Consider the following 11,816-nt stretch of genomic DNA (forward strand, 5'->3'; position numbering starts at 1 on the left):
CTTTTCGGAAAAAGCTAACTGCCTGGCTCTCACTTATTAAGAACACAAAAGATTTTGGTTGGGGATGGAGCTGGATCTCCTTAGGTCTTGAAGATGTGGGGAACTATAGGTTTAGTATCGGTTATATCAACCAGGTGCCACCAGATGGGAGGTTGCTGATCTGGCCTAGAGTTCTATGGAACCCTAGGACTCCTCAAGATTTTAGGGGTGTTCCTTGAGTTCTTCTTAATTGACCTTCCATTTAGTGGTGCCCATATAGTTCTATGGCCAACCTCCTTTCTTAGGTCTTGATGATGTGGGGAACTATAGGTTAAGTATAGGTTATATCAACCAGGTGCCACCAGATGGGAGGTTGCTGATCTGGACTAGAGTTCTATGGAACCCTAGGACTCCTCAACATTTTATGGGTGTTCCTTGAGCTCTTCCTAATTGACCTTCCTTTTAGTGGTGCCTATATAGTTCTATGGCCAACCTCATTTCTTAGGTCTTGAAGATGTGGGGAACTATAGGTTTAGTATAGGTTATATCAACCAGGTGCCACCAGATGGGAGGTTGCTGATCTGGACTAGAGTTCTATGGAACCCTAGGACTCCTCAAGATTTTAAGGGTGTTCCTTGAGTTCTTCTTAATTGACCTTCCATTTAGTGGTGCCTATATAGTTCTATGGCCAACCTCCATTCTTAGGTCTTGATGATGTGGGGAACTATAGGTTAAGTATAGGTTATATCAACCAGGTGCCACCAGATGGGAGGTTGCTGATCTGGACTAGAGTTCTATGGAACCCTAGGACTCCTCAAGATTTTATGGGTGTTCCTTGAGTTCTTCCTAATTGACCTTCCATTTAGTGGTGCCTATATAGTTCTATGGCCAACCTCATTTCTTAGGTCTTGATGATGTGGGGAACTATAGGTTTAGTATAAGTTATATCAACCAGGTGCCACCAGATGGGAGGTTGCTGATCTGGCCTAGAGTTCTATGGAACCCTAGGACTCCTCAAGATTTTAGGGGTGTTTCTTGAGCTCTTCCTAATTGACCTTCCATTTAGTGGTGCCTATATAGTTCTATGGCCAACCTTATTTCTTAGGTCTTGACGATGTGGGGAACTATAGGTTTAGTATAGTTTATATCAACCAGGTGCCACCAGATGGGAGGTCGATCAACCAGTGCTGATCTGGCCTAGAGTTCTATGGAACCAGGACTCCTCAACATTTTATGGGCGTTCCTTGAGCTCTTTGTAATTGACCTTCCATTTAGTGGTGCCTACGTAGTTCTATGGCCAACCCCATTTGGCAGAGCTAGTGGCATGACACCCATGATTTTTTAAGCAATCTGCAACGGTGGAATACTGACCACCACTGCAAGGTGGGCTTTCCTACCACTGACCAACAATATAAGGGGAATTTTTCTCACTGACACCCCTGTGAATCGGTTTTAGCAAGGGTTCCTCAAGACATGAAAATTATTTTAAGGGCTCTTCTGGTTTAAAAAGGGTAAGAAAGATTGGTTTATATAGTAATTAGGCTCCCCCAACCTAGGGTTTCCCTATGTCCTTCTGAAAGACCACAGATGAGGAAGAAAAGATGTGCCAAAAGATTTGATTAGGTCAGTAGTGGGCAACTGTCATCCGCCAGCTGTTGTGAAAGTACATGTCCCATGAGGCACTGCAAGGCTGACAATTATAGTCATGACTCTCAGAGGCAGAGGCATGATGGGAAGACTGTCAGTTACCCCCCCCCAGAGGCAAAGGCATTATGGTACTTGTAGTTACACAACAGCTGGAGGGCCGTAGTTGCCCACTCCTGGATTAGGTGATAAGTACTAGCCTTTACTATCGGTGGAAAGCCAATCCACTGCTCATCCAAGTCTTGAAAAAGGGGGATTTTGTTACCCTCCAAAGTTTATTAGCCTCCAGTTGACAATAAAAGACAATAAAACATTCTACACCCACCCACTTCTATTCTAATTTTGTTCCTGGGTGCTCCTTCACCTCTTTTACCTAGAACAAGCAGCCCCCCAAAAAATGTCCATAAGGAGGTCCTTTCCTACCTGATATCACCACATTTTTCAGTGTCTACCCTTTTCGAAGGTTCATACTAATTATGATCCATTTTCTACTGCACATAACTGAAGATGTATGTCTTTGAAGGTTTGCATGTATTCAGGTCATGGTATAGCTAGTGGTAGTTAATCACTTTCAGCCGGACTTGTTCTGTGATGTTGAAGACTTTTCACAGCCTATTCAAGCTTCTTCAGTTCTAATGTCAGGAACATACTGGAGCATTTACAAACACCCACACAAATCACTCACCTAAATCCAATTACTATGATATTATTGGTCCAGGATATGCTGATTGTCCAAGAACATGATGGGAGGTGTGAAAGCTTGTGACATGGCTCGCTCTAATCTTATCCCATGTTGCTATGAAATCTGGGGCAGGTGTTAACTGTCACAGTTACATTGCTGTAGGGTTGGTGGGTCAAGGTGCTTGTTCATTGTCCTTGAAAATGATGGAAGGTATAAAAGCTTGTGAATAGACCCCATTCTAATGACATAAACCCATTCCATGGCGCCATGAAGTTTGGGACAGGCGTTATCTTTTAAATTTACATTGCTGTAGGGTTGGTGGGTCAAGGTGATTGTTCATTGTCCAAGAAAATGATGGAAGGTATGAAAAGCTTGTGAATAGACCCCATTCTAATGACATAAACCCATTCCATGGTGCCATGAAGTTAGGGGCAGGTGTTATCTTTTAGAGTTCCATGGCTGAAGGCATAATTGTTGGGTAGAAATGTTAAAACAGCATTATTCGTGCTGTAGGGTTTGATGGGTCAAGGTGATTGTTCATTGTCCTTGAAAATGATGGAAGGTATGAAAGCTTGTGAATAGACCCCATTCTAATGACATAAACCCATTCCATGGCGCCATGAAGTTTGGGACAGGCGTTATCTTTTAAATTTACATTGCTGTAGGGTTGGTGGGTCAAGGTGATTGTTCATTGTCCAAGAAAATGATGGAAGGTATGAAAAGCTTGTGAATAGACCCCATTCTAATGACATAAACCCATTCCATGGTGCCATGAAGTTAGGGACAGGTGTTATCTTTTAGAGTTCCATGGCTGAAGGCATAATTGTTGTGTAGAAATGTTAAAACAGCATTATTCGTGCTGTAGGGTTTGATGGGTCAAGGTGATTGTTCATTGTCCAAGAAAATGATGGAAGGTATGAAAGCTTGTGAATAAACCCCATTCTAATGACATAAACCCATTCCATGGGGCCATGAGGTTTGGGACAGGCGTTATCTTTTAGATTTACATTGCTGTAGGGTTGATGGGTCAAGGTGATTGTTCATTGTCCAGGAAAATTTCGGAAGGTATGAAAGCTTGTGAATAGACCCCATTCTAAAGACATAAACCCATTCCATGGCACCATGAAATTTGGGGCAGGCGTTATCTTTTAGAGTTCCATGGCTGAAGGTATAATTGTTGGGTTAGAAATGTTAAAACAGCATTATTCGTGCTGTAGGGTTTGATGGGTCAAGGTGATTGTTCATTGTCCAAGAAAATGATGGAAGGTATAAAAGCTTGTGAATAAACCCCATTCTAATGACATAAACCCATTGCATGGCGCCATGAAGTTTGGGACAGGCGTTATCTTTTAGATTTACATTGCTGTAGGGTTGGTGGGTCAAGGTGATTGTTCATTGTCCAGGAAAATTTCAGAAGGTATGAAAGCTTGTGAATAGACCCCATTCTAATGACATAAACCCATTCCATGGCACCATGAAGTTTGGGATAAGTGGTTTCTTTTTTAGATTTACATTGGTGGGTCAAGGTGATTGTTCATTGTCCAGGAAAATTTCAGAAGGTGTGAATAGACCTCATTCTAATGACATAAACCCATTCCATGGCGCCATGAAGTTTGGGACAGGCGGTATCTTTTAGAGTTACATGGCTGAAGGTATAATTGTTGGGTTAGAAATGTTAAAACAGCATTATTCATGGGTAACAGATGATATTGAAGGCCCACACCCCTTTTTAGGAATGTTTGTCCCAATTTTATATAGAATGCCTCTTTTACGCTTCTTGCTAAGCAGTTGTCCTCTCTGTGCTCTTCATTGTTTTTGAAAAAATAAATATTTGGATGGTTCTTCCAGATATACATTCCCGTGGGTTCTATTTGAACACCCATATATACCAACCCCAAATCAAGGACATGTTCTCCCGTAAATACAGTTGGCAGCTTTGCTTCATCATCTCCATTTTTCCCCATCTTGCGGCTCTTTGACCAATGACAGCTTTTGTGGTTTTTCCTCATTTCACACCTCTTAGCTGACTTTTTAAGTTGCATTAATTTTTATCCACCGAGATATATTACATCTGACTTGTATTGAATAGCTTGATATATTAATACACTCATCCTAAATACTTCTGTCACTAGCGGTTTAATAACAGTAATTAAATGGAGACAGCCATAACAATAGCTGCCCTAATGACAATGAATTTTTTTTCCCCGTTCTCTCAGACAATCTCGGAGTCCAATTTGAATTGGCCTTTACGAAAGTTATGGGTAGCTAGGCAGGCAGCACAGATGAGCGCAAGGTCACCTCTTATCTGCCGTAAATTGTCTTCTGGCCAGATCTGATACGCTGCTTAAAATTCAGTGTTAGAATTTAGTTCTTTGTATGAATAATTAGATTATAGGTACAATAGAGTCGTAGAGTTAAAGGGCCAGATTAAAGTATTAAAGTGTTGCCAGGTAGCTGCGTTTTTGTGAACATGAACACCTGTCCAGGGGCGTATTTACCACAAGGCATTGGCCTAGGGCGGCATTTTTCAGGTGGGCAGCACTTTCCCTCAGAAGAATGGACACATGCACCACGGGGACCAAGTGGGATCTGAGAGAGGCTGCAGGCTGCTTGATGGTGTATGCAGAGCCCAACTCTTGTTCTCAGGGATATCCGGAGCTGTGAAGGTGAGTGTCATTCTCTCTCTCTTCGGGAAGGGGGGTTGTATGTTAGTGAAAGGCTCTTTTGGGTGAGGGAACCAGGGGTGTTGGTCAATGTCAGGCTCTCTCCACGGAGGAAGGTAGGGAGAGAGGGAGGAGGGGGGGGGGGGTGGTGGTGTTGGTTGGTGCCAGGCTCTCTACCGGGGGGCCTCCAATTTTTTTGTTGCCTAGGGCAGCACAAAACCAAAATACACCACTGCACCTGTCCATATAAATATCTAGAACTGGCATTAAGATGAGCAAACTCAACATTTATGGTCACATTTTAGGATATTCCAAAACTCTCCTTTATAGCTTTGCTTTTTCAAATTTTATTTTTGCAGTTATTTGGAAATACTTTGATATGGTGGAGTAATCAAATGGCAAAGTGCAGGGGATGGGAGGGCAGGTCAATGAAACTTTTAAATGTTCCAACCAAATGAAACAAATGTAACCAATACATAAACTGGTCGGAATGAAATGGAATGGCCAAATGTTTGTGCAGATCTGAAGCATTACAAAGACATGCTGGTAGGTGAATTGGCTCCTGTCTAAATTGTCCCTAGTATGTGTATGTATGAATGTGAGTTAGGGACCTTAGATTGTACGCCCCTTGAGAGTTAGGGACCTTAGATTGTATGCTCCTTGAGGGTTAGGGACCTTAGATTGTTCGTTCCTTGAGGGTTGGGGACCTTAGATTGTACGCCCCTTGAGAGTTAGGGACCTTAGATTGTGCGCTCCTTGAGGGTTAGGGACCTTAGATTGTTCGCTCCTTGAGGGTTGGGGACCTTAGATTGTACACCCCTTGAGGGTTAGGGACCTTAGATTGTACACCCCTTGAGGGTTAGGGACCTTAGATTGTACACCCCTTGAGAGTTAGGGACCTTAGATTGTACACTCCTTGAGGGTTAGGGACCTTAGATTGTACACTCCTTGAGGGTTAGGGACCTTAGACTGTATGCTCCTTGAGGGTTAGGGACCTTAGATTGTTCGCTCCTTGAGGGTTGGGGACCTTAGATTGTACACCCCTTGAGAGTTAGGGACCTTAGATTGTACGCCCCTTGAGGGTTAGGGACCTTAGATTGTACGCCCCTTGAGGGTTAGGGACCTTAGATTGTACGCCCCTTGAGGGTTAGGGACCTTAGATTGTACGCCCCTTGAGGGTTAGGGACCTTAGATTGTACACCCCTTGGTGGTTAGGGACCTTAGATTGTACGCCCCTTGAGGGTTAGGGACTGATGTGAATGTACAATATATATGTAAAGCGCGGCGCAAAATGATGGCGCTATATAAGTACCTGAAATAAATAATGTTCCTTTAGGTGGCGGTCCTCCATCGTCGACTCCGTCAGCGCTCACCTTACGCACATAAATTCACCTCCACTCAGCGCAATTTCTTTAAATACAAAAGAAAAACACGAGATTATAGTTCTCCTCGGAACAGATGCTCGGCATAATCCCTTTTTTTTTTTCCAGGAGCCTTAAAGCATCAGGTTATATTTTGATAAAGAGGGAGAAAAACACTTAAGATCGGAGATGCTTCTAGAAAATGTTTTCTTTATTTTACGACCCAGCATGTGGGGGAGGAAGCGTTTATGTTTATCATCTTCAGGTTGCTATAGATATGCGACTCCGCCAGTAAAGCCTGACACACGCTTGGCACGATCGCGCAGCACGAATTAATACATAGCAGGGCAAAGCCATGGGGGGACTTGTAATTGGGGGTCTTTTAAAGTAACGGGATGTGGTAAAGTTGTAGCAATACAGAAGTCTGAAGAACGACATCTCAAAAATCTATGAGGACCAAAAGAGTTTTATACACTGGAATTGGCCAACAATGCCTACAAACGGCTATCTGGGTCTCACCACGGATGGTGGGAAGTGAACCTCAACTCAATACTCGTACCAAGGGCCCACAGCCCTGCAAGCAATGGGTTGACTCTTGGGTGGGGTTATGCAAATATCAAAAAGCCTTAATGGGTGGGTGTCAGTCTGGGGGAGTGGGCGTTCCTAGGCTGTATTTGTATGCAGACCTCCCCAAAGTCCCACATGGAAGAAAAATATATTTGAAATGCTACAATTTTGGCCGTATTCAATATATATATATATATGTGTGTAAGCTCCCGGGATCAGGGCCTCCTATCCCTCTTGTATTGAACTGTATTGTCTCCCATTATATTGTAAAGCGCTGAGCAAACTGTTGGCACCATAAATCCTGTACAATTATATATACTTTTATATATATATATATATATATATATATATATATATACTTTTATATATTTTATATATATATATATATATATATATATATATATATATACATTATACAGGATTTATATAGCGCCAACAGTTTGATCAGCGCTTTACAATATAATAGGAGACAATACAGTTCAATACAAGAGGGTTAGGAGGGCCTTGCTCCTTGGAGCTTACACACACACATATATATATATATATATATATATATATATATATATATATATATATATATATATATATATATATAAAAGTATATATATATATATATATATATATATATATATATATATATATATATGTGTATATATATATATCTAAAAATATATATAATATATATATCTAAAAATATATATATAAAAGTATATATATATATATATTTATATATATATATAATATATATATATATATATAAAAGTACATATATATATATAAAAAGTATATATATATATATAAGATATATAAAAGTATATATATATATATATCTCGAATATGGCCAAAATTGTTATATATATGCTACAATTTTGGCCATATTCAATATATATATATATATATATATATATATATATATATACATATACACTGCTTGTTGAAATGCATTTTTTTTCAAAATATATGAAAAATATTTTTAAAAATACATTTCAAATATACTGTATGTCTTTAAAAATAAAAATCTACATTTCTGGAATGCATTTACAAATATATGTAAAAATATATGTTAAAATGACTTTTTTATATATTAAAAAAAATCTGAAGAATATATTTAAAAAATATATGTATTTTTTTAAATATATTCTTCAGATGTTTTTTTTTACATGCACTAAAGTATATGTATTTATTGAAATATATTTTGAAATATATTGAATACGGCCAAAATTGTAGCATTTCAAGCATATGGCAATATATTTGGAATGAATATTTTTTTAAATATATTTCAAATATATTTCTCGCCCATATGGGATGATGCTGAGCCTCTATGTTTGAAAGAACTAAAGTCCAATGAATGAAAGTGGCAGGTCAGAGAATGTGAAGCTGGGGAGGAGATGGCTGATGCTGGACGTCCTCCAGCCAGGAAATGGGGCGGAGCTCTGTCTGACTTGCTGCAGCTTCTAATGCACATGGTGAGAAGCTCACAGTGTGTGTTGGAATCAAAGTAAGGCTCCATCAGGGGCGGACTGACAACTCATGGGGCCCCCGGGCAATAGAGGATCATGGGGCCCCTGTGTCCTTGCCCAAACTCAAAAAAGCCTATGAAAAAGGTACCAGGGGCATCTCATGGGGCCCCCTACTGACCTCGGGCCCTCGGCAGTGCCCGAGTTTCCAAATGGTCAGTCTGCCCCTGGGCTCCATGCACAATGGGTGTTTTGATAACGCTGGTAACGATAGCTGCAAAAAGTCACGTTGAAAATGTGAGTTTTTCAGCTTTTTTTTTAGTGTTTTTGCATTAGCATTTAGCTGTGTTTTCCCGCATTTTTCCACATTTGCATTTTTTAGCAGTGTTTAGCATTTTTTTTACCAAAAACAATTTTTTTTTCTGGTAAAAAAAAGTCCAAAAACACCGGATTGCTGTGTTTTACTACATCTTATCGCGTTTTGCCTCATTTTTCAGCTTTAGAGCGTTTTTACAGCTAAAAAACTCCTCTAGAAGCCCACTAGTTCTGGGGGTTTTTGTTTCCAGCCAAAAAAACGTTGATTCCAGTCTATGTGTGTATGGATACATAGGATAACATGCCGGGGGGTTTACTGGCTGTAGAAAAAAAAGTCAAAAACCAAAAACAACCGCTGTAAATACGTCCCGTGTGCATGAGGACTAAGCCATTTCAGTTCAGAAGAGGAGCCGGTGCAACTGTGCAAGAGTGAAGGGAGGGCTGGAAATTAACTTTAAATCACTTTTTTTTTTTAAATTATACTTTTTTTTTGTTGTCTACGACCCCTTTGGGGGACATCTAAGCTCACTTCCTGTGTGGTCACCGTGATGGGTAGTGAGGTTAATCTGCCTAGCAGAGACACACACTATTATTGTGTATATGTATTGCCAATATTTTTATTCTACATGAAAAAAAAATAAGAAATGTGAATAAAACATATAAAAAGGATTTGAAATTAAAGACATAATTGAATTAATGTTGAATTACATTGTTCTATAACTAAATATACGGAATTATTATATAGAATACGGAATATGGAACTAAATATGTATTCATTTACTGTATGTCTCTAATTGTAAATCATATTTTAATGAGATCTCTTTTATTTAGTTATTTTAGAATAAAGTTTCAGAAATATTTTTATTATCCTCAATTTTTTTCAGCATTTGTATCAGAATCCTAATGTAATTGGATGAGTGCAGAATTTTTGAGTTCCGTAACCATTTGTGTATCGATCTCATGTTTTTTTTTTTGTTGTAGCTGGTTTTAGAAAAGCAGCGTCACATGAGCCCTCAAAGAGGAACCTCACTGACCTCCTTTACCATTTTTTTTACCTTGTCCGCTGGGTTGTCCACAAAAACCCTCAAAAAATGCCATGATGTGAGCCGCTGCTCCGTCTCAGCACTCTGGGTCCCACACCATCATCTTCTCATGTGATGTCATCAGGAGGCTCTTTGCCTAGTTCTTCAATCTGGACCCCTTATGACGTGCCGTGGCACATGCACGGTACGGTTGAGATGGCCCGGCACAAGAGCAATGCAGTAGAGGTTGGCCTGAAGTATCCTTGGGGACAAAAAGCATAAATCACCCATCCATTGACATCCTGTGCTGTCTGGCGTAAACAATCATTACGTCTCAGCACTCTGGGTCCCACCTGATGTCATCAGGAGGCCAGATATCTCTTCTTGGTTCTTTTAATGGGCCCCCTAACGAGGTGCGGTGGCTCTAGTGCAGTGCAGCAGAGATTGGACTCATGCACAGTGCTCCTTCGGGTCAATCATTGTAGGCTGTCCACAAAAATCATACTCACGAGCACAGCAAATCCAGTGTTGACTGGTGTAAACCATCACTCTGTCTCAGCTCTCTGGGTCCTATGCCGCCATCTTCTCATCAAGAGGCCAGATATCTCTTTTTAGTTATTTGACTGGGCCCCCTAATGAGGTACGGTGGCGCTAGTGCAGTGCAGCAGAGACTGGACTCATGCACAGTGACCCTTCGGGTCAATCATTGTGGGCTGTCCACATAAATCATACTCACGAGCACAGCAAATCCAGTGTTAACTGGTGTAAAACATCACTCTGTCTCAGTTCTCTGAGTCCCATGACACCATCTTCTCATCGAGAGGCCAGATGTATCTTCCTGGTTCTTTGATTTGGTCCTCAATGATGTGCCATGGCAGTGGAGATGGTCCAGTGTGGCAAGGATTGACCGAAAGAGACTCTCTGGGTCCCACACTTCCATCTTCTCATCTGATGTCATCAGGAGGCCAGATGTATCTTCCTGGTTCTTTGATTTGGTCCTCAATGATGTGCCTTGGCAGTGGAGATGGTCCAGTGTGGCAAGGATTGACCAAAAGAGACTCTCTGGGTTCCGCACTTCCATCTTCTCATTTGATGTCATCAGGAGGCCAGATGTCTCTTCCTGGTTCCTTGATTTGGCCCTCAATGATGTGCCATGGCAGTGGAGATGGTCCAGTGTGGCAAAGATTGTCCCAAAAGAGACTCTCTGGGTCCCGCACTTCCATCTTCTCATCTGATGTCATCAGGAGGCCAGATGTCTCTTCCTGGTTCTTTAATCCAGCCCCTAATGATGCACCGTGGTGCATGCGTAGTGCAGTGAAGATGGCCCAACGCATGCCCATTGTGGTAGAGATTTATCTGAAGCCTTCTTCAGGTTTTTCTTTGTCTGTTGTCCACAAAAAAACATACTCACCTGCACTCTCTGGAATAAGCCACCACTATGTTTTGGAAATCTGGGTTCCTTGCCTCCACCTACTCATTTGAAGTCATCAAAAGACTGGCTGTCTCTTCCTAGTTATTTTGCTAACCCCCCCGAATGATATGCTGTGGCTGTAATGCAGTGCAGTGAAGAAGGCCCAGTGCATGCACAGTGTGCAAAGACTGTCCCAAAGGCATCTTTAGGTCAATGTAGGTTGTCCACAAAAACCTCCTACTCATCTGCCCAGTGAATCCAGCATTGTCTAGCCTGGTGTAAGCCATCATCTCAGCTCTCTGGGTCCCACACTGCCATCTTCTCACCTGATGTCACCAGGAGACCAGATGTCTCTTCCTGGTTCTTTAATCCAGCCCCTTAATGATTCACAGTGGTGCATGCATAGTGAAGTGAAGATGACCCAGTGCATGCCCAGCGTGATGGAAATTTACCTGAAGCCTTGTTTGGGTCAATAATTGTGGGTTGTCCACAAAACAGACCTACCTGTCCAGCAAATCCAGCATCATGTGGTGTAAAATGCTGCTATGTCTCAGCAATCTGGTTGCCACACCGTCATCTTCTCATCCTGCATGATCAAGAGACCAGCTTTTTTTTCCTTGTTCTTTGAGCCTCCCCCCCTCCAGATGACAAGAGCAGTGCAGTGGACATTGACCCAAAGCCTCCTTCAAGCCAAACAATGTGGGCTGTACACAAA

Source organism: Staurois parvus, unplaced genomic scaffold, assembly GCF_062004578.1.
Source record: "Staurois parvus isolate SC_StPar_1 unplaced genomic scaffold, SC_StPar_1.0 ptg000378l, whole genome shotgun sequence".
NCBI lineage: Eukaryota > Metazoa > Chordata > Amphibia > Anura > Ranidae > Staurois > Staurois parvus.